Genomic DNA, 22,134 nt, shown 5'->3' on the forward strand with positions numbered 1-22,134 from the left:
TTATTTATCATTAATTAATCACATTTTAATTGGAAACTATATATCGACAAAATAAGCAACATTTTCAATTTAAAAGCCCTTTTTGCTACGAAACGATTTAATAAATAGATCTGTGAGCTCCACAATAAATGTATTTATTATTTTTAGTCTGCTATTTTGGTTATTCTACCGCCAGATTGAAGCAAAGTGCTTTTCTACCATTCAGCTTTCAAGTGTGTCAGGAATCTCTCATCATTCATGGATTCTTTGAAAAAAGTACTTGTTTAGAAATGCGGACACTGGCATTAGCATTGGGAACATCTGTGGTTGTTCCCAATGCTAATGAATTGGAATACCATCTCAATGTATTCCCATTGAGATGGTATGTTGGGCTTGAATATCTTTGGTGATATGCCAACTCCTTTGTGCACAGCTTGCAAAAAACAATAGTCTTTTAGGTCTGAAGACAGTTTTTGTTATTATTTAACAAAACATCCCACAGAAATACATTGGATGTAGCACATTGGATGTCTAATATGTAATTCATTGGGTTTCTATGATGCATTCTTGTGCCTGACATCTTTATTCAATTTCCTACAACATTCAAAATTAGTAACTGAACCTTTTGTCTGTGGTCTGTATGACTGTTCGTCACTGTTTTACACTGTGAGCTTAATTTAGAGCACAAGGTTAAAGGACCAGCCAGGTCCCTGCCTTCAGGGTTTTCACATCGGCTCTGACAGAAAGCCGTGCAAACCGCTGGGAAATGTTTCATTGGTCATGACACATTATGCTGCTGAGTGAGAGTCACATTAAACTTTTCACTTACTCCATCACTGCTTAAATGTTAATGTCATGTATGCCTGCTGACAAATCTCCAATCCTGGATCCACTAGAGAGTTGAGCAACTCAGACTGTTTCCTTCAATTAGGGTAATTCCTTCAGTCTTATGATAAAAAAATAAATGTTAATTTGTTACTAACATGTATATTTTTGTTTTATGTTGGCTCTGGAGCTGTGACCCCTCATGGCAGTTGATGAGAAAGAAACAAATACTTCATTGATTTACACACTTTCTTTTATTTAAGTAAACATAGTTTTGCCAGTGGATATGACATGCATCAACTCTTTTCCATATTGACTTGACGAGTGATGTTTTTACGAGAATAACTTTGGCTTGACATTGTTTTTCAAAGAGCATAGTTCCATACATAAAAACAAAATAAACATCAACCTAAATTATTTTATTTGTAGAATAAATAACTTTAGATTGTAACAATGAAAGTAAATTAGGGATTTCAGTTAGCATATCTTTGAAAGTTTAGAAACATAGACTAATACTTCAGATAAGTCACAGCATTCTACACACATATTGGTACCCTTAAAACACATGTAAAAATCCTTAAAATTATTTTGTGTTATTTTACATTTATTTTGAGGGAAAAAAATCCCCATTTAAGAAATAATAGGTACATTGCCCATTAATTAATTGTATAACCACCTTTTGCAAAACTGACCAAACATATTTAAAACATCCTGTTGTACATGTGCTCTGCTAAGTTTCCCTTCCAAGGCCTTTGGAAGACAAAAAGTCCCACAGCATAATTCTTACTTAACAGCAGAGGTGGGGACTCGAGTCACATGACTTGGACTCGAGTCAGACTCGAGTAGTTAAAATCACGACTTGAGACTTGACTTGAAAAAATGCTCAAAGACTCGGACTTGGCTTTGACTTTCATGCCATTGACTTGGGACTTGACTCGACTTGAAGCTGTTTACTTGAAAAGACTTGATATTTTTTACTCAAAGTCTTAAAATTTAAAACACATTATTTATAAAGTGGCGTCATTAATTAATGTCACTCATTCCGTATCAATATGCGCAGACCGTCACTATGGTTTTCCTCTCTCCTTATGTATGTATGTGTACGTAGCTGCAGCACAACCAAACAAATTAACAGGATTTGGACGTTTAAAAAAACGCGGCAAAGCTGCAGAGCTCAGGGAACGAAATACGAAATAACCGCTCGAATATGCTTCCGCGAGTAATTTCTTTTGGCTACGTAGGTTATGAACTTTCGACTAAAAAACGAACTGCAACTTGTAAAACATGCAAGAAGAGAATATCGGATGGAGATGCCACGACGTCCAACTTTGTCCGGCATTTGAAGCTTCACAAAGATCGGTAGGTGGTGCTTTTCTTTTGCTGTAAGATAGTTGACTTTAGCTAACTTCGTGTTAGCATGTGTACTCCGGGTTAAATTGGTGATGATTTACCATAAATCCGGTCCTTCAAATCCCTCCACAAATAATGTGCACCGTGTTAGCTCAGGAAGCCGGTGGATAGTGAGCGGGGCTCCGGAACAGAAAGCAGATTCTGGACCTGAACACAGGGAACAGAGTCTCTCTGTCCCATCATGATGATGAGCAGGTCTAGTATCATCTAAGGATGGTTGGTGTATTTGAAGACATCTACGTTGGGAAATTATATTGACAATATATTGTTTTGACAGGTCAGAGAAAAGAGGAAAAAACTGCTGTTATGGTTCTTTGTATTGTGCTGTGGAAATGTCAGCATTTTCGTCTTTTTTTATTGAATATCAAGTTTAACAGAACTGGGCAATAAAGTGGTCCAATTTAAAAATGTTTTTTATACTTTGTGTTCAGCTACAGATGTTCTATCATTTGAGATAAATACATATTTTAAAACGAACAAATGGTCTATTATTTGAATTTTATGTATAATTGCAAATAAAAAAATAAATAAAATAAAAACGACTCGAAATAACTTGAAATTAAAGGTTCCTGACTTGAGACTTGACTCGACTTTTGCCTGTCTTTACTTGAGACTTGACTCGGACTTGAGGACAAAGACTTGAGACTTACTTGAGACTTGCAACACAGTGACTTGGTCACACCTCTGCTTAACAGTGGCTATGAGATGTTTTTGCACATAGTCATTGTTTGGTTCATGGAAAACTGACCTTGTGGATTTGTAGATTAAAACCTCATTAAAACCATAGTGTCGTCTGACCAAAGTACACAGTTGATGTCCAAGCAACTTTTTTAATTGGTAGGACAACTTAAGCTTTTCTTGGCATACCTCGCAAACAGCGACTTTGCATATAGATACCATCCAATGTTTGTTCTGAAGACTCGGCGACCCCAAGAATCCAATCTTTGCTCAAACTCGTTACCTGATTTCCTCCTCACTGATGGGTCATTTGTCTAATTGTTGTCACGGTTTGTCAAGTTGCTGTTTTTCTTTGCAGATATGTTCTAATGTATTTAGGCTTTTCAATTGTGAAAAGTGATTAAGAAAAGTATGCCTTTCTCTCGCATCATAAAAAATATGATGAAATGAAATGAAAGAAAAAGTGAAAGATTCTAAATAGGCTCCTGCCAACTTAATTAATTTAGAAAACTAAAAAGTTCAATAAAAATGCTTTGGTTATGTTTAGTTTTGCCAAATTGGCAGGCGGACCAAAATTGTGACAATAACAATAACAATTTATTAACCATAGATTTGTATCCTTTTTTTAAAAAATGGAATTAGATTAGAGGGTAGTTTTTTTTTCTTAAGAATGTCTTTGTTTTATTTAATCTTCTTTTATTTTATTTTAAATGTCTGCTTAATATTTACTTTCAAAACAGTTTTTTTTTTCTCACAATGTCTGAATTATTCAGACATAAATAGGGATCTTAAATCAAGGGATGAATTGGCTTTGTTCAGCTTCTTGGCAAAATGTTATAAATTGTTTCCATTTGTTTTGAAAAATGTATTTCGTCTGGAGAAAGTTGTATTTTATCTCTATCTTATCCTCAAATAGATATTAACTCGCAGCCTTACGATGATCACAATCCTGTAGATGATCGACTGAAATTTAATTCATGTTCTAGATTATTGCCAGATATTTCCAACTTTTCAAAGACATAACTTTAAGTTGTTCGTGTATGCTTGATTCTTCTTCTGTCCTCATTAGATTTTATATAGCGCTCTAACACAGGCAATATATAAAGAACATGTAGGCATCCAGGGACAAGGATAAACATTACTTCAAATTATTATAGCCATTGTTTTAATAATTTAGATTATTTCTTCGCCTAAGTGGATTAGTCCAGGAAGGATTTTGGATAACATATTTTTTAAACATGTCATAGGTATTAGTGGCTCAATAAGAAATGCAAAGAAACAGACGGCACATTCCAAAGATGCTACACTCGGTCAGTTGATTTCAACTCCTTTTGATCGTGCCATCATTTTACTTTGTCACATGTGAAAATGCAGCATTTGGTATTAATCTTTTTTTTTTCCAGCCTTACAAGGGAAAAATGTTCACTAGGGTCAGCCAGGGGACATGGGGAGATCCAAAGTGTGAGAGAGGGAGGAAAAAAGCAGACAAGTGGAAGAGAAGGAGATTAGGAGGAAAATAAATGTAACACAGACAAGAGAGCTTTATTAATAGGATTATGGGATCACAGATTTTGATATTTCATTGGTTGTAAAAGGGAGTAACAATGTTGAAGAATCCTTAGACGCAAGGGAAAGGAATACAAAATATGTTAACTGTAATTTACTGATTTTGTATCTTTGGGAGGTGAAAACAGAATTTTGCCAAAAAGAACAGCTTTCGTAAGGGTTGACTTTTTGCGAACTGTATGCAAGATGTCTGGAATGTAACCGCCCCATGCTGTTACACTTGGCATTTCATCCAAATTGTGGTTCTTTTATGAGTTTACTATTTTGCGGTTTTGCATGAGTTTACATCATAAGTCGCCAGTCCAAATTATTTTAATAACAGAAAATGCTGTCGCTTATCCCGCTTCATAAAGTTATGTTTATTGATGCCTCATAGCCAGTGTCAAGCTGTGACGAATCACTAAAGTTAGATCATAAAAGAGGCCACCACCTTTAATAGGGAGGGGAGGTGCTGGCTCATTACTAAATGTAGCAGTTAAACTCATTCAAACACTTTAGCAAGACCAAGTAAATCATATTCCTATTATTTTACCACTCATTTTATGATAGCTATAGTTCTCTCTAAGAAAAATTATATTGCTATTTTTAATGCCCTTTTTTCCTGGATCATTAAGCACAAACATAGGCTGAGTGTTAGAAAGATGTAAACCATTACAGAAAGAGAGACTATAAAACAAAGTAAAGCCAACCTTTTCTTTCTCTGTGTTTCTTACTTTTATTTACACAATTTTAGAGTCACTGTCAACACATTTATTGAGCTGTATTTTCAATCTGTGTGCACAGAAGAACCAAGAACAAATAAAAAATGAAAGAATTTCTCCCCAGTATATCTCTGAGACTAGCAAATCAATGTGAAACAAATAATAAGAACAGATCTTGGATGAATTGTGTCTGAAAACAAACACAAAAGGTATGAGAAGAAAAACTGAGTGATAATCATTCTTCTGATTAGTATATGTCAGTGATTCTCACAATTTCATGCAGAAGTATACAGACCTTTTGAGCTTCTTCAAATTGTGTCATATTTCAACCATATATATCAATGTGTTTTGTCTTTTTTTGTGATTTCTTTTTTTTTTTTTTACAGATGGGAACATTCTGCTTCATAGCTGTTACTAGAACAAACGTAATGCATCCTTTGAAAAATATGTTCTTGACACCTGTAATCAGACATGCTGGAATAGATATGGATTACACCAATTAACTTCTGAAGACATCTAATTAGTGAATGCAAACAGTGACAGTGTCAAAGTCCAGCACAAATACATCTGTTTTCTAGAAAATATTGGTTAACAAGCAAAACCCTGAAAACCAAAGAACACGGCAACGACGAAAGCCTTGAAGATGTTTAAAGGTTAATGAACACCTCTGACCCTCTGATGAAGCAGTACTATGACACAGGAACAAGCTTCCCCATGTCACAGCCATCCTGGCTGTAAGGAGATGAGAAGATCCAGAACTTGGGTTAAAGAATCTTTCGACAAGATTGCTTTTAGTAATGCACTTCACAAGTTGGACTTTTGTGCAACACTGGCAAGAAGAAAGCAAAATCTGGAGGAAAGCCATTAGAAGTACCATTCACACTTTGCCACAGATATGTGGCAAACATGGAGGCAACACAGCAGACATTGGGAAAAGTTGCGTTAGTCAAATCAGATCAAAACGTAGCTCTTAAGCATTAAAAAACACTTTGTGGACATAAAAATACATTGCACACCCCACTTGAATAGTGTTCAGTGGAACACGGTGGTGGTTGCATCATGCTGTGGGAATATTTTTCTTCAGTGGGACAGAGAAATTGGTCTGTGTTGATGGGAAGGATGGAGTTTAATACAAGGTGAAGATCTGAGATGAATTGGAGATTCATTTTGCATGAGCAAGACCTTTAACATAAAGCCAAACCTGCATTGGATTGGTGTAGATCAGGAGTGGGCAACTCCAGGCCTCGAGGGCCAGTCTCCTGCAACTTTTAGATGTATCTCTTCTTCATCACACCTGAGTCAAATAATGAGGTCGTTAGCAGGACTCTGGAGAACTTGACTGCACTTAGGAGGTGATTCAGCTGTTGGATTCAAGTGTGTTGGACCAGGGAGACATCTAAGAGTTGCAGGACACCGGCCCTCGAGGGCCAGGATTGCCCACCCCTGGTGTAGATCAAAGTATATCCACGTGTCCATGTCCAAATCCAACTGAAAGTATGTCAAGATTAAAATCTAATGTTTACATACACTGTACATGCAATTTGACTGCAATTGAACTATTTTGTAAAGAAGAATGAGCAAGAAACACAGGGCACCATCAGAGGTAATTGCAGTGAAAAATGGTTCTACAAAACATTGACACAGGAGGACTGAATACAAATGCATGCTCATCTTTTTAGATTTGGATTGTACTTCTAAAAGACTTGGAAAACCATGAATTATTTGGACAACCGTGATTTTAATGTGACAAATTCCGAAAAAGTTTAAGAGGTGTGAGCAGTGTATGTCTTTTTTTTAAACTACTGTGAATGGTTGCTCCCCATTTGTTTTCCAGCTTGTGGATGTTGGGTATCCATTTCAATAAGTCGTCTAATGTCAAAGATAATCCATCCTCATGTAACTACAGTCACTTTGTGTTGCCACTGACTTTCCTTCAGTTCCTTTGAAACCAAACCCTTTATGTCCTTTCATATAAGAATTTAGTTACAGTTGTCTGCTGTCACTTACTATCTTATTGTCGTATTATGTTTCCCGCAGCGGGGCTGATGGTTTTACAGCAGCTTTCTTGCAGTCTCTCGTCCGACTTGGAATACTTCCAAAAACTCTTAACATGGCAATGCTTAACTTTCTGAGACTCCTGTTAAAATGGATTGTATTCTAAATCATTACGAACTCAAAGAAGAGATTTCTACAATATTTGTATCAAATTTGACTTCTTACAGCATGGCTGAGTCTATTCAGAGCGTTAACATGGGAAATCGGCAATCATTTAGTGCACACCTTTTCAAGTGGATCAGACGGTGGAGAAAGGTTGTGATTTTGAATGCCTCAATTTGATTAGCTTTGACAGTAATGCAGCCACACTGGCGAATATGGCAGATTTCTATGACACCCATTCCATAGGACTGTGGTTATGCTTCTGCTTCGATCATTAGAAGAGACTTCTAAGAGAGACAACTGCAAGTGAGTAATGGTGTTGAAGCAAGCTTGCATAAACATGTCAGGGAGCAGAAAAGTTCTCATGTCAGCAAGGTATTTTTATGTTTTTTTTTACAGAGTGTCATACTAAAATCCCCCATGCTAGGATCTCCGTGCTCTACCATATTACAGTATTGGCTTCAAATGCAATAAGGATGTGACAATTGCATTTTGAATCTCTTTCACATTTACTTTCTACCACAAACACCTTGTTAGCCAGCCGTGTTTGTTTTTTTTGTCCTCTCTTCTATGTGTGTTTCTCTGCAGGCATGGCTTTGGAAGTGGTGATGAATGAGTGGAAGTTGACTCATTATTAAAGGTGGGAGATGATTAATAAGGACCATGTGTGTTTTCCTCTATAGTGTAAATAAAATATATCATTCACGTAATGCAGTGCTGAGCTCGTAGAGTGATTTATGGCATGTTAAAATGCAAAAAGAGCCAAAGGCTGAAGCCCTCTCAGACATGCTGCCATGACAGTGGCCTACCCCCGCTGCTTTAACATGACTTAGAGATCTCGCACCGCTGCTTGTGCTATCGCTCTCTTTTTCCTTATCTCAATTTGCAAACACACCAGATTTATTTGTCTCAGACTCTAAGGAGAGTTCCCAAGACTGTTCCGAGGTCATTGAGAACGAATACAAATGAGACCTCCAGGAACCTTGGGCTTCAGAGTCTGAATAAATTACATTTGGGTGTTTGTCACTGATAAAATAGTCAATCTCACACCTAAAAAACCAAATGTGTTGTTTCGTTTGAAATATTGACTGTGAAGAGTGGAGAACTGTACTTTACACACAAATAAAACACAGAACCCAAACCATCAAATTTAGTTGCTCTGCTTTCGAAGGGACTCACTGTTCAACCTTGGTGTCCAGTAGAAGACGCATTACTGGTGCCAGTCTACATGGCAGACCGCCGCCACTCCTCACCTAAGGTATCGATTCACTCAGGATCTCACCATTTTGTCAACTTCAAATCCTGATGGAGTGTCTCTGTTTAAATGTTTGAAGTTAAACTTCCAGCAAGACACATGTTCCCCGGATTATCTCCTCATCAATCTCTGTGCCTGCAGTGTGTTTATTAGGGAAGACCATGTTTTCATCTCTTTTATTTTGGCTGTAAGCTCATGTTCTGCATGCACCTGTTTTACAAATCAAAGAATCCACTCAGTATGCTACATGTATTCATTGCTTATTCATAAAGAAATTGTGTAGAAGTCCAAAGCAGATTAGGTTGGAAGGCAACGCTGCAATGTTTGAAGATCTCACAGATTGCTGTTCAGTCGATATTCACAAAACTGAAAGACTGTGGCAAAATTTCAGATCTACAAAGACATAGCCGGCCACCTGCTCTATTCAGAGATCCATAGGAACTCTGAATGGGCTGTAGAGAGCCACAGCTCAGGTGGGAGAATCTATTTACTGGACAGCCATGAGTCATGTACTCCTCAAATCCTTTATCAACAGTAAAGAAAGAAAGCTATTGCTGTTAACCATAAGATGTCTTATTTGCAATTTTTCCCAAGCTGCCTAGTGGCCACAGTAAACATGTGGAAAAGGATGGTTTGGTGAGATGATCCCACAATGAGCCTTTTTAGCCCACATGCTTATACTTTGTGTGGGGGAAGAATGAAAGTGCAAAATACTCTGAAATCATCATCACAACATGATGGTGGCAGGATCATGTTCATGACTTTTATCTAACATTGCCAGGGAATCTGGTAAGAGTTAAGATTCTGTAAATGGAGTTTAAAAAGACAACAAATTTTTTCTTGGAATTTAAAAATGTGATGTTGGTTGTAACCAGACAAATGTGAAAAAGTGGTGTAGTTACTTTTCAAAGTTACTGTATGGGTAATCTAAATGAAACACTTATTCATATATTTTGTCGTCTTAGTGAGTAGAATTTTGTTAAGATGTATGTGAAGTCAACCTATTTTGTAAGAAGTCTGCTTTCTTTTAAAATGTTGGGATTTCTGGTTTACAACGCTTTCAGGCATTGGCGCTATACTCTTCTGTAACTTTATTATTCAGTGGTATCAGTGGTTAACCTGTACTAAAGCAGAAAAGCAGACATTATATGCAAGCTTTACAGCTGTAAATAATGATCCCTAAAAAGAATTAAAGGGTCTTGCAAAAGATGCATGAGCACTTTAGAAACTTCTTTCCTTTTCAGAGGTAAGCATTCCCCATTCCTGTTTCCTATGCTATTACCTTAATTTAATGCTAAAAGTAGAACAAGGAGAGTAATTGGGTCAAAATCAGATGAGTATTTCAGTTTTGGATTATTTTACTTGTCTGAAGCTTCTGTTGCATTAAAATTAGTTCAATAAATACGTGCTTGTGTGAGTTTCTGCATGTGTAGACAACTTGCATGCATGAACACAGACCATCGGCAAGACAATGTATGTTGGAAAAATAACAATGGAACCTTGGGTAGCCCTATGATTCAGTATCCTTCCCATTCCCCATAGTTCCTGACCTGAGGGAAGGATCTGTCTTTCTTTTGGCAGGCTCCGCAACCACTCCCCCCCCCTCTTGCTGCAGTTATCATCGCTTCATCTCAAATAGGAAAATAGGGGCATTCGCAGCGGCTGTTTTTGGGTTAGAGCTATTTCTCCAAATTTCTTTTTTCAAGTCAAGCCCTTCCAGGCCTGCTGGTGGCAGCTGCGTGTTCTGCTGTTCACTGGGGGCATGCCCTGGTTTCATGTGCGCTGTTGTGGTGGTGGGGGTGAAGCCGAGAGAGCAGGGTGGGGGAAGCAAAGAGAAAGATGGAGGAGGAGAATAGACCCACTCCCGTTGTGCCACTCTGCCCCAGCCCCAGCCAGGGTGACACACTTACCAGCTAACATTCTGCCACCATGCACTGACACTGCAGGAAAAGCTACGCTCCCGCTTTGAACGGGGGCACTGGGTGCAGAGCCTGGGATTTCTCTTGGAGGAGACTCCTAAATCAGGCTGCTGTGGAAGATGGATGGTAATGTGCTGTCTCAGTGTCTTAAAGTACAAAGTTAGACCCACAGATTCTTGCTGAGAGAGGCTACAAAGCACCGGCTCCCTCATATTCTTTGTTTACACAGCCAGTGGAGTGGGACTACTTTACCTGGACCCTCTGAGTTCACTCACACAAATCCCCCCAATATGTTCAAGTGAACATAAGGAGCTTAGCCCAGAGAAGGCAATTCAGTCTGCTTTTCCAGCCGTTTTCTGGAAGTGACAAATTAGAGATGTTAAACAGCCTGGTGTGGGTATTACAACTAAAGAAGCATTTTGGTGAGGGATATGTACAAAGCATTATTACTATATTCAGCGATACTTTAAGCTTAGGCTTAAGTTCAAGTATTAACTTCATTATATACACCCAAGTGGAACTGATAACCTATAAAAACATCCTGTACATGGACTTCATTTAGGCACAAGCATTTTATGACATTCTAGATTTATTTTTCATTATGACATAAAATTGACAATATTGACAAACTTAAACAGCTTTGCACTCAGTACACCATATTTCTGCTCATAGCCTAAAATTATTCCTGTGATTTCTATGAGGGATTCTCAAACTTTTCGTAACAAACATTAGCTCAGTGAATTCAAAGATTTCTAAGTCTTATCATTTGCATAGACATTTTAAAAACGATATTGAAACAGTTTTAAATGTTATAAAAACAAAATAAAGAAACAAATATCTGATGACACTGCATGAGGATGGAGTTTATTGGTGTTTCGCTTTTATTTAGAAATCAAAATGTTTAAAATTTCACAAACACCCTCCTGATTTAGCTGTCATTTGAAGACTACTAACTTTCCATCTCTTCCATTAAATAAGACAAATTTCTCTGTTTAGAAATATAGCACTGAAAAAAACGTGGAGATCTGGAAAACAGAAAGTCACTACTAACGTAGCTGTTCTATAAAAGTACAGCCGACAAGTTGCAGGTAGCGCATCTGCTAAAGAACTGCATGCAGTTTTTTAGCTACGTGAGCAGAAAAGAAGAAAATTTGTAAACTGATATCAACTTATGATTTTAATTTAGAAATAATTTGTTTTTATAAAGGCAATTAACTCAAGGGGTGCAAATACTTTTGCAAGGCATTAACTATTTCACTGACACCACTGCATTTTGTAAACATGTTGGGTTTGGAAGTGTAAAATGTATGCATTTCTAAAATTGTGAATAATAGTTGAGAATATCATTGGTAAATTCCACTAGTTTTCCAACTTGGAAGTGGAAGTAGGCTTCCTGTTATGTTATGTTAAATAACATAATATTAACTTGGCTCTGTTATTTCCAGTTCCAAGTTAAAACTTTAGTAGAAAATGAAAAGTCGAATATGTACACACCATCACTCACTCCTGGTTCACTGTTTTTTGGGTTTTTTCTGCTGCACTTCTCTTTGAAGATGTTTTTATTTTTCTTTCCTGAAGCACAGACGATAAAGCTTAAATAACTCTTTGGCTGTTGGTGCTTATTTGCTCAATATCACAGTTAGTTCATTTCTACTTATCTTTAAAATAATTGCAACATTTCTTCTGATTACCTCTGAAGACAGCATAAGCACCATCAGTGGTACTTGTAGAACAGTTTGAAGACTATGGATTTATATGATTTAGAACCTAAATCACAGCGAAGCGCAGAAAGAGCCATTCTTAGGCTAATATACGGCATTTCCATGTTGTGGGTGTAACTGACACCAATCCCAGTGGGGCAATTACAAGAAATTAATTACCAGCCATTCCTGTATTAATGGTTTATTCCAAAATAAAGCAAGCTAATTTATTCATTTTGACACAGAAAATTGATTCAACGAGGATTATAAAAAGCTATTTGCTAAACAAAATGGAAGGAAGGAAGGGGAAATGAAGTAGGGGTTAAAAAAAGAAAACATAGTAAATCCTCCAAAAAGCAGTAATTAGCAGATGATAATGCCAGTGCTAGCAGTGTGCCTCCCCAACACTGACTGTTAAGTATTTGACTGGGGTTTTTACAAGCGTTTTTACTGTCTCCTTAGGTTTCCCTTCCTGTTTAGGCTGTGCTGAAAATCAGCGACTGCCAGAAAAGGAGAGAAATCTCTACGGAGAGAAGGGATGATAAGGAGGGGGGTGATGTCCTGTGGGGTTGGACCTTAATGGTGAGAAGAGAAAATGGGTGCGTTGTTAGGGAGTATGAGTGGGAGTGGGAGAGACATGATGTGACAATACTGCCTGAGTTAGAGAGTAAAGTGGGGTGTTGGGAGGGAAAGTGAAAGAGAGAGAGAAAAGCCCTCTGACAGCCTGAGAAACCTTGAGGTGCCATCTGGCGTGTGGGGGCCAAAGGACAGGGCTCGGCGACCTTTGACCCATATCCTCCTTTTAACAAACATCCCAGTGCTACAGATTTATGGGCTGCTTAGGAGCAATAAGTGTCTAAGACCTGTGGAGGAAGCAAGCTACGTCTCTCTGCCTTTCAGGTGACTAGAGACCAGAAATTATTCTTAACGCTAAGATGTTGTGTCTCACTTGTGAGTTTAACCTGAGACCATGTCAGACAACATGGAGTGCAGAGAGGAAGAGAGCATGACAGTCATGGAGGGCTTGTTTCCTTCTGAAGCTTTTAACTTTGTCCTTGCCAATTAAAATATTCTTTAATTTGCAAGAACCTGGAATAGTTTTCTGCTGAGTCATTGACGGAGAAGCTATTATCCCTATACTTGAAATACAGTTGTATCTGATAACTTGATTTAATAGTCCACCAGGTTTTGCAGAATAGCTCAAGCCTGAGCATATGTGAATCACAAATTATCATTTGGATAAAGTTTGAGACTTTGACTAGACATTTCTGACATATGAAGATGCTTTTTTATGGGGACTTTGGCTTTATGATAAGGGTTGTTGTCCTGATGAATATGTGGTTATTTTGGAGTCTCTGATGATGTTTCTTCCATGATTGCCATGTCTTTAGCTCAATCCATTTTTCCGCAATATCTACGGAAAATAGATATTCCGTAGGGTTATGTTTATATAACATAAACAACTGAATTTATGTTGAGATTATATTGAACACAGGTGGACTCAGTTTAATAATTAACAATTAACATCTGAACTTGATGCACGGGGATTATTTTAAGGACAACAGAATAAGCTGAATGCATATTTCTTGAGAACTTTGTCCTCTAATTTGAGCTCATCACATTTAGTGGTAAAAACCATACTTTGAAGTTTTGTTGTTTCAATGTGAGAAGTTATAAAAACATTTAACATATGAATAGTGAAGCTATAGACTTGGCAGAGACAAATATGATTAGAACCCAGGCTGCTTGTGAGATTACAAGTCAATTGTGGTTTCAAAGAACTCAAAATCCCATGTCCATCTAAACATGTGCACACCATTATTCATAACAGAACCCCTTCCTTTTGTTAGCTAATAAGTGTTTCAATAATACATTTAAAAGGAAACATTACTTGTTTAGCCAGGTGGCATTCACCTTCGAGTACTGGAGGTAACTTACTCTGTTGCTTTATTTCTATTCACTGTTTAAAGGGTTGAATAATTTTGCAACTGTAATATTACAGTTTACAGTTGTTTAAAATAATTATTGCAAACACCTGAAAATTTGCGCATTTTTTAAAGAAATAATTGAGATACAACTTCTTTAAACATAGCAGTGGTTAAAGACTAATGCATTGTTCTTTGTGAACACTGTGTGCCTCAAATGACTTAGATGCCTAAAATATCTCTAGACAGGCCAAATAACTGACATGTGTGCCGCTCTTCTTCCACCAATATCTGCTTTCCCTTTATGCAGCGTGTTGACATCATAGATGCTAATGTCTGCTCACTAGTGCGACCTCTCATTGAAGGCTGCCCAGAATTCCAGTCATTTACTCCTATCGGGAAGCAGCAGGATCAGTAATGCTAACTATGTGTAGCATTCCTGGGAAGATTGTACCACGGCCGGAATGCCCTCATATTAATGCTCTCTATTTCAGCGGTATGTCTCAATCCAGGCCTGCAACAACCCAATGCTTCCATTGTTTCCAGGCCTCCTTTGTGAAGCAGTCAGGGGAGAAAAAAAATCATTTCTTTTCTACAAGCATGAAAAGATTTTATTGAAGTGCTGTTGCGGTCGTGGAGCGAGGGTAAAATGCTCAGTGCCCACAAAAAAATGCCCTCACTCAACGGTGTCATTCCAGCACCAAACCCATGTTTTTCACTGAGGCTGGACAGCATCATAGCAACAGAGGGAGTGATGCATAAAAGATGACTTCAGAGGCAACCCTTTGACATGCACTTCCAAAACCAGACACACGATGGGCTACTTTCAACCAAACGGGTCAAATGAAACTGTTCTCTCCAAGCATTAGGTGCTATGCTGCTCTTTTTTTAATCTAAAGTAAATTTGAATGTATCTGTCTGCAGAGAGAGTCACATCTCTATGAAATTTAACAAGTATGCTACTCTGCTCAGGATTTTGTATATGCATGCAATCTACTCAGCCTCGCAGCGAGTCTTCCTAATTGCTGTCTGTGCCTTAGCTTCTCAAAGAAAAGAAGATATACTCAACAAGTGTACTTCTTGTTGGGGTCAAATTCTCATGTTAAAGGCAGACTATATCAATCCTCAATTTTTGCTTTCTCTTTGGGATACAATTTATTTTTTTAAAAGGGACATTGTGGTCCTTAACCTTGCTAGCCCCTGCAGCAGCTTCTCCATATTTCTCTAAATTTCTTAAGATTTTGTTCATTTCAAACAGTCAAGTCACTCAAAAGTCAGAAGCAGTTCTTGTAGTTCACAAAGGTTGAATCTAAATTATATTTGTGATCTAAGCACTCTGATATAAATCACACTTCCAGTTTAAACGAGTCCTAATGTATTAACTTTATTGTTTTACGACATTAAGACAAAAATGTCATTGTGAAGCATAGACAACCAGGCCACTGTTTACTGTTTTGTTTTGTTGTTTTGCTTTGATTTAATTTTCAAAGAGCTGTTCTCATTAACATGATGTCCAGTTTGAGTGTTCAGAAACTAAATTCCAGTTGTAATTTTACAGGAAAGCTGTGCAGGTTTTTAACCACCAAAGGGTTAAAGACAACATCTGTGCTGTGATCGCAGAGAAATGCTTGAAGACACAGGATTCTATGCATCACATCTATATTCCTCTGCTAAAACAGCAGCAGACCCATGCACAGTAGCTATAAAAGTGGGGTAATAAAAAAGAAACTCAGAATAATCCATTGGTTTTTATGGTTGGAGTAGGAGCCTTGAATTAGTTTTAAGTCTAACGCAAAGAAGAAGCTTTTACGTTTACGTTTAAAGTGAAAGGGCAAAAACATAACGTAAATTTTGAGTTTCCACAAAGATCTATATATGTGTCAAACAGTGTGAACTGGACCTGTGTGCATACTCCCCACTGCAAATCTTCTGTGCATAAGAAAGCTAAAGATTATTACCAAACAGCTGATTGCAGTTTGAGTCACTCCTAATAGTTTTTTTTAGTGACACTAGACAGAACTACACTCACGTCATGTTTTGCAGTATAAATAGTATCGTTAACTTCACAATTGTCCAAGTCATTTATGGCACTCATGAAAACTTTGCCAAAGAACTTTGTAAAAAAAGATAAAATTTGTTCTTCGATATGCCTTTCTCTTAAAAATAGAGAGGGTTTCTCAAAACTGCATGCTATTTAGAATTTTCTATATCGTTCAGTGACTTCAATCTCTTTGCATTATAATATATTGAAAATATGTTCCTATAAATAAATTCCGTTGTAAGAGCAAGGAACCACCCTAAAATACTTGGCACGTATTTTAGGGTAAATGTGCTTACACTGTGTGCGATAAATGTGTGTGTTAGTTTGAGACCACAATCCTACAAGAATGGGATGGGTGAAAGAAATAGCAATTGTCCTCCAGGACCTCAGACACTCATGAAATTAATCTATTATCTTCCTGTGCAGCTGCCATGTACGATACAAGGTGCTTGACAATTCCCCCCTTGCCATTGCAACTCCATGACATTTGCCCATTCACTAAGCTCGCTGACACCAACAGGATCTAGCCTTGCTGCCAAATTAAGGCAACGAGGGGGGAAATGAGAGTGGCGGCACCGGCCAGGCGAGAGCCAGAGAGGCGGGATGGATTACCCCTTGTGTTTGAAGGCCTGACCTAAGCACCTTGCCCAGGGGCTTTTTATCAGCTGGAGCTGAAAAACACCTTCAGGAGCGAGGCGGCATTAAACCCGCAGTCAGTTGTAATGGTCTGACAAGGCTGTGCTGTCCTTGCACAACTCTTGACTCCCTCCCCTTCTTCACTACTATCCCTTCTCCTCATCTCCGCCTCTCTCCCAGACTAGGTCTTCTATCTAAAGCTCTGTCTGGTTGGGAATGAGCAGATTTTAAATGCCTGTCGTCCAGTGTCACAGTAGAAGGTGCATACAGGGTGTCCAGTGTCATAGCAAAGGTTGGACCCTGTCAAGGGCAAAATGAATTTGTTGCAGGAAAGAAGGGTTGAGCGAGAGCGAGAGAGCAGTGGAGGGATATATTATGGAGAATGATGAATAACCTTAAGTTTCACAGATACACCACAAAAACGATGCAGGAAGAGGAGAGGAAAAGGGAGGAGGGGCGAATGGAGGGAGCAAAGAAAGATTGGTAAAGAGGGGTTTGGCCTGGGCGCCGCTGGCTCAGGCTTACGGATAGCAGCTGTCAAAAGAGCAAGGTTTTATTTATTTATTGTTAGTCTGCTTAAAGAGATGGTGAAGGTCAGGCTATGTGTCTGCTCCCCCAGCTTTGTTATGTGAACTGGATCAATTTATGAAATATGTCTTAACAATGCTGCGGTTCTAATCTGTTTCTCTCCCACGACTTCTCTTTCACACTCCCTGCTCCTTTTCTGCTATTTGTGTTTGCACTGTTGCCACCACAGCTAGTGACCAAGGTAACCTCATCATTGCAGTCACTGCTGTTGCTACTGTGTTGTAGAAGGAAGAGGTCAGTATATTATTTCCTCAGAGAGGGAAACAAGAGATTCTGTCAGCTGTGATTCAAGGACAGTCTTCCTGAACTCTGAGGTTACATATATGAAGCAGAAGTTTATTTATTATGAATAAGTCTAAGAATAGCTTAAGTTTTAGAACTCAAAGTAAAGCTTTCCCTTTCATAAACCACCACTAATAAGGACAAAATGTACCTCTACTATGCACAAATGTTTAAATTTCATTTTTTGTTCAAAAGGCTATTGACTGGGAGTTAAATTGATCTAGGATGATATATTAAATGGGAGTTATAGACACTCAATCTGTTTGTCTGTTACTTTTATGTCATTTATAGCATTCACAGTGCAATCCACCATCAGTCTTTCTTCTCATTGTGCTATTTGGCTTTCACATTTGCAGAGTCTTCTAGAGGTCCTTAGATGACTCTGCACCATAACCGCACCACCATATCCCACTGTCAATTCATATATGTAGTCTGCCACCAGCTGGACCTTAATTCATGCTTAAATGCACAGTGCTATGTATAAATATGGTGTACAATGCTGAAGAGTATAGGCTTCAGTTTTGTTGCTCTAGACATACTTTCCATAGATAGTATTTGTGGTGCTTTTGCATGTTGCTTTGTTTCAACTTATTCTGACTGTTTGGTAAGCTAGACAGACTGTGGCCTGCCTCATACTGCACTGCCCTGCAGCCTTTCTGCTCTGCTAGCAAACCACTGCACTATAACAGGCCCTTCTATGTCTTCTTCCTTTTTACTATAGTAAAAGCTCAGCATTTGCACAATTTGGATCTAAACTTGAAGCATATCTGATCAGTCTGAGTGTACCCTACAGTTCTGGTCCCATTTTCCTCAGTGGTAAAACTAGCATGAAAAGAGAGTAAGGACGTGTTGTTTGGGAAGCGGTTGCACATCTGAGTTCAATAAAGTAGAGAGTTGGGTCATACAGGTTTTCTTTTCATATGTGAACTAAAGTGAAGACAAGCGAAGCTCAGGGGCAGCTGGTTTGTGCTTTTCACGTGGTTTTGTGGAGGGGTGACAGAGTGGGGATGGAAGTTGACAAGGGGGCAAGTAAACAGACTGCAGAAAAGCAAAGGGAAATGCATGAAGACCCGTTTGTTTTGGATTGCTCTGGGCTCAACAGTTTACAGACATAAATATAAACAGATAGCAGGAACAGTCAGTCCTCTGCACTGTAAAAATATGGAGGAGAATTACTCCAAGATGACCCCTTGATTATGCCGTTAGGGACGGCTCGACACAAACAACATTCAACGTGAGCACTTTGTGTTGTAGAAACAAAGACGGAAAGTATTAAAAAATAATAATGGAAAGGTTTAAATGTTTATTTTCACAAGTAACTTAGTGCTGCATTTAAATTGTTGAGTGTTTTGTAGCTCATAAAGCATGTAACAATATAATTATTTGAACATATGTGTTAATAATTGATTATTCTCTGAATCCAGCTGCAATATACCGGTAATCCTTTTTTTTTTTGTAAGTCTTATACACAGAGACAGAAAAATTGGTCAGTCAAATGAAAGCTTGATCGGCCTCAATCAGTGACCAACATGTCAGAAATTAAATTCTTTTCTGATCAGTGAATGCACCACCAGTTACACTGAAAGCAACGCTCGTTGTAGTGGAATCTTTCTCTGAAAGACGGAGCATAAATGTTAGCAACTCTAAGTGTCAGTTAAGTGTGTATAAATAAAGTCAAGGGAAGAACAAAAGGTGACAGAAACTCTATTTTGCATGGAGAAATGGCAGTTCTCTATTCATATTGTCAAAGAGAGCTACCCTTTGTTGGGTTCTGTTCAGTTGCTTTTTTCCCTCCTTGGGGATGTTCCATCAAATCTTTTGAAAGAGAGAATTGATTCAGTCAACTTCAGCAGATAGCAGGAAATCTTAATGTATTACAGATCACGTGCTAAAATAAACTGATGCTAAAAACAGCTAACAATAAGTCTTCTGTCTCCAATAATACCTTCCACAACAAGTAATGTTAGAACAGTTAGCATATAATGCTGTGCTCATTGATTGAATTACATTTATGACTTCAGATGTGCTAACTTCATATCTGAAGCAAACGCTCTGTGGCCTGATGTTGCCTCTTCTCTTAAAATTAAAGAAAAAAGATAATTGCAGCATGAAAGCTGAGATTTTTTTTTTAACCTTTATTTAACCGGTGAAGTCCCATTGAGAAAAAAAAAACAAACCTTTTCTTCAAGAAAGTCCCTTAAGAAGAAGTATGTTTGAAGACTGTTTTATTAAAGTTCTCAAAGGGAAACTGGTATCACCTTTAACTGGTACGAGCAGGTCAAAGTTTTTCAAAATCTAAGTGGTTATTGTAAATAAACCACAAATCTCTATGCATTACAGCTAAACTTTTTGTTTCCCCAGTTTTTAAAGCAGCTTAGATTTTTCTGTTTATGGCACCAGGTCTCCCATGCACACATTATTTTGAAATGCAAAGCTGTTGAGCAAGTGCTCCTTGGCCCTGGATATCAAGAAACCGACACGGATGGCGAACGTATTTGATCCATGGGGTTGTATCCTTTTAGCCTTATTCAAACTGTGGATTCATCTAAATTCTATGGAATCTTCTGCAACACATTTTTCTCTTTCTCCCTTTTCGCCCTCAGAGTTCAGAAGCTTGTAGGTCTTTAATTATGTATAATATTCTTTTGCCCTGTTTTATGGAAACTCCAGACTGGATTCGCACAAGTCATCGACTTGAAAGTTTGAAAACCTCCAGTGACAAGAATATTAATGTGCCAGCAGTGTCATATCTGTTTCAGCTCATGCATATTCAATGTCCCCCCAGCTCTCCAAGATTTATGTCAGATTTTGCCAGAGTGTAGTTTTCCACCATTGGAGATAATAGCATGCTAAATTGATGTTATCGGGGGCAGGTTTTCCCCGTCTCTACTCCTCTCCAGGTCGGGGGGGTTGGGCGAGGGGAGCGAGGAGCAACCCACTCGCCTGGCTGCTATTCAGACTGTTGGCAGCTTTAACGTTCACCTCCACCCACCGGACTGCTCTAGAGTGGTAGCAGGGACTGAAAAACCTCCGTCATGGGTGGAGAGGAGTGCATATTTTGGAAGGAGATTAGGGGTGATCCCGTGGATTATCTTTTAATTAAGGATGGTTGAGTTGTGCCCACTCTGGTGGAGCAAACGCCCAGCTGCTAATGAAGTTTAAACAGACATACTTTATTTAATTACCGCTAATCGCTGGGGCCCAAAGTCCGGCCCTCTTTGATCTTCCTGTCGCACTGTAATCTTCCTGGCAGATACCATCTCCCGTTCTACCCAGATCCCTTTTAGAAGTTGCTACGGGAGGTCCAAGATTAACCATGGGTTAATTGAGACTGCCAGGCTGCTGTGTGATTGTGTGTGTGTGTATTTGAGACAGAGTAAGAGGACCTGAGATGGGAAGAGGAGACACTGGGAGGATGGGCAGGAGGTTGATTGATGTGTTTGTGGCCTTAGAAGTCATCCTGTTTTCTCGGCCTCTGCACTCTCTCTGTCTCATAGTGTGTTACCAAGTCAGGATGTTTTCGGTCACACACAGCTTTGACTGTTTGGAACCAAGATAACAGGTTGCCATGAATACAATGCCTTGAAATAAAACTGCTTGGACCCTTTGAATTTATTGTTTGCATTTTATTGAAATTTTTAGGACATAAGTGAAAAACTGTATAATTTAAATTCCATATCACAAATATGTGATTCTCATGTTGCTCAACCATATAGAGTATAAAATCCTGATAACGTGCATTGAAAATTCAAGTTTGAAAGGTTATAAAATGTTAAAAAAATTCACTTTTTTTAACAAAGAAAAAATACAAATATATATTGAGTGTCTCTTACTTTACAGTCTCTTCTACAAAGATCAGTTCATATACAGTATATATATATATATATATATATATATATATATATATATATATATATATATATATATATATATATATATATATATATATATATATATATAAAATTTAAACTTTATTGAATTTGAACTTTAATGAAATGCTGTTGAGTTAAATACTTATGAGAGTGATTTGAGCCTGGCTGTTTGCGTCCACACGAACACCCGTTCGGCCAATTATTGTTTGGTACAGCATTGTTGTTGGCATTGTACATGTCAGTGTAAGTGAATGTTGAGCAGCTGTTATCTTTGTAAAGTTCAGAAAGGTCAGGAGAGGCAGCAGAGAGCCCAGTTAGAGGGTTTGTGCAATGCTATGTGCGAGACAGAGAGAAAGAGAGTTGAAGACGAGGAAAGAAAGAGCAAAGGAGAGGAGGTGGAGGGATGTTTTTATCTGACCTGGGGGAGCTATGAGCTTCCTGTTAATTGGGTTGTTGCAGCGACCATGGGCAAACTGTGTGACTAGAGAAAAATACTGTAAAAAAAAAAAAAGGAAAAACCCTAAGAGGCAGTTTTGTCTCAGCTGAGACATATGGAAGAGGAGCTGTGAGCACACTGAGTCTTCATCTAGAGGGAGAGAA

The sequence above is a fragment of the Xiphophorus maculatus genome, chromosome 12 (genome assembly GCF_002775205.1).
Source record: "Xiphophorus maculatus strain JP 163 A chromosome 12, X_maculatus-5.0-male, whole genome shotgun sequence".
NCBI lineage: Eukaryota > Metazoa > Chordata > Actinopteri > Cyprinodontiformes > Poeciliidae > Xiphophorus > Xiphophorus maculatus.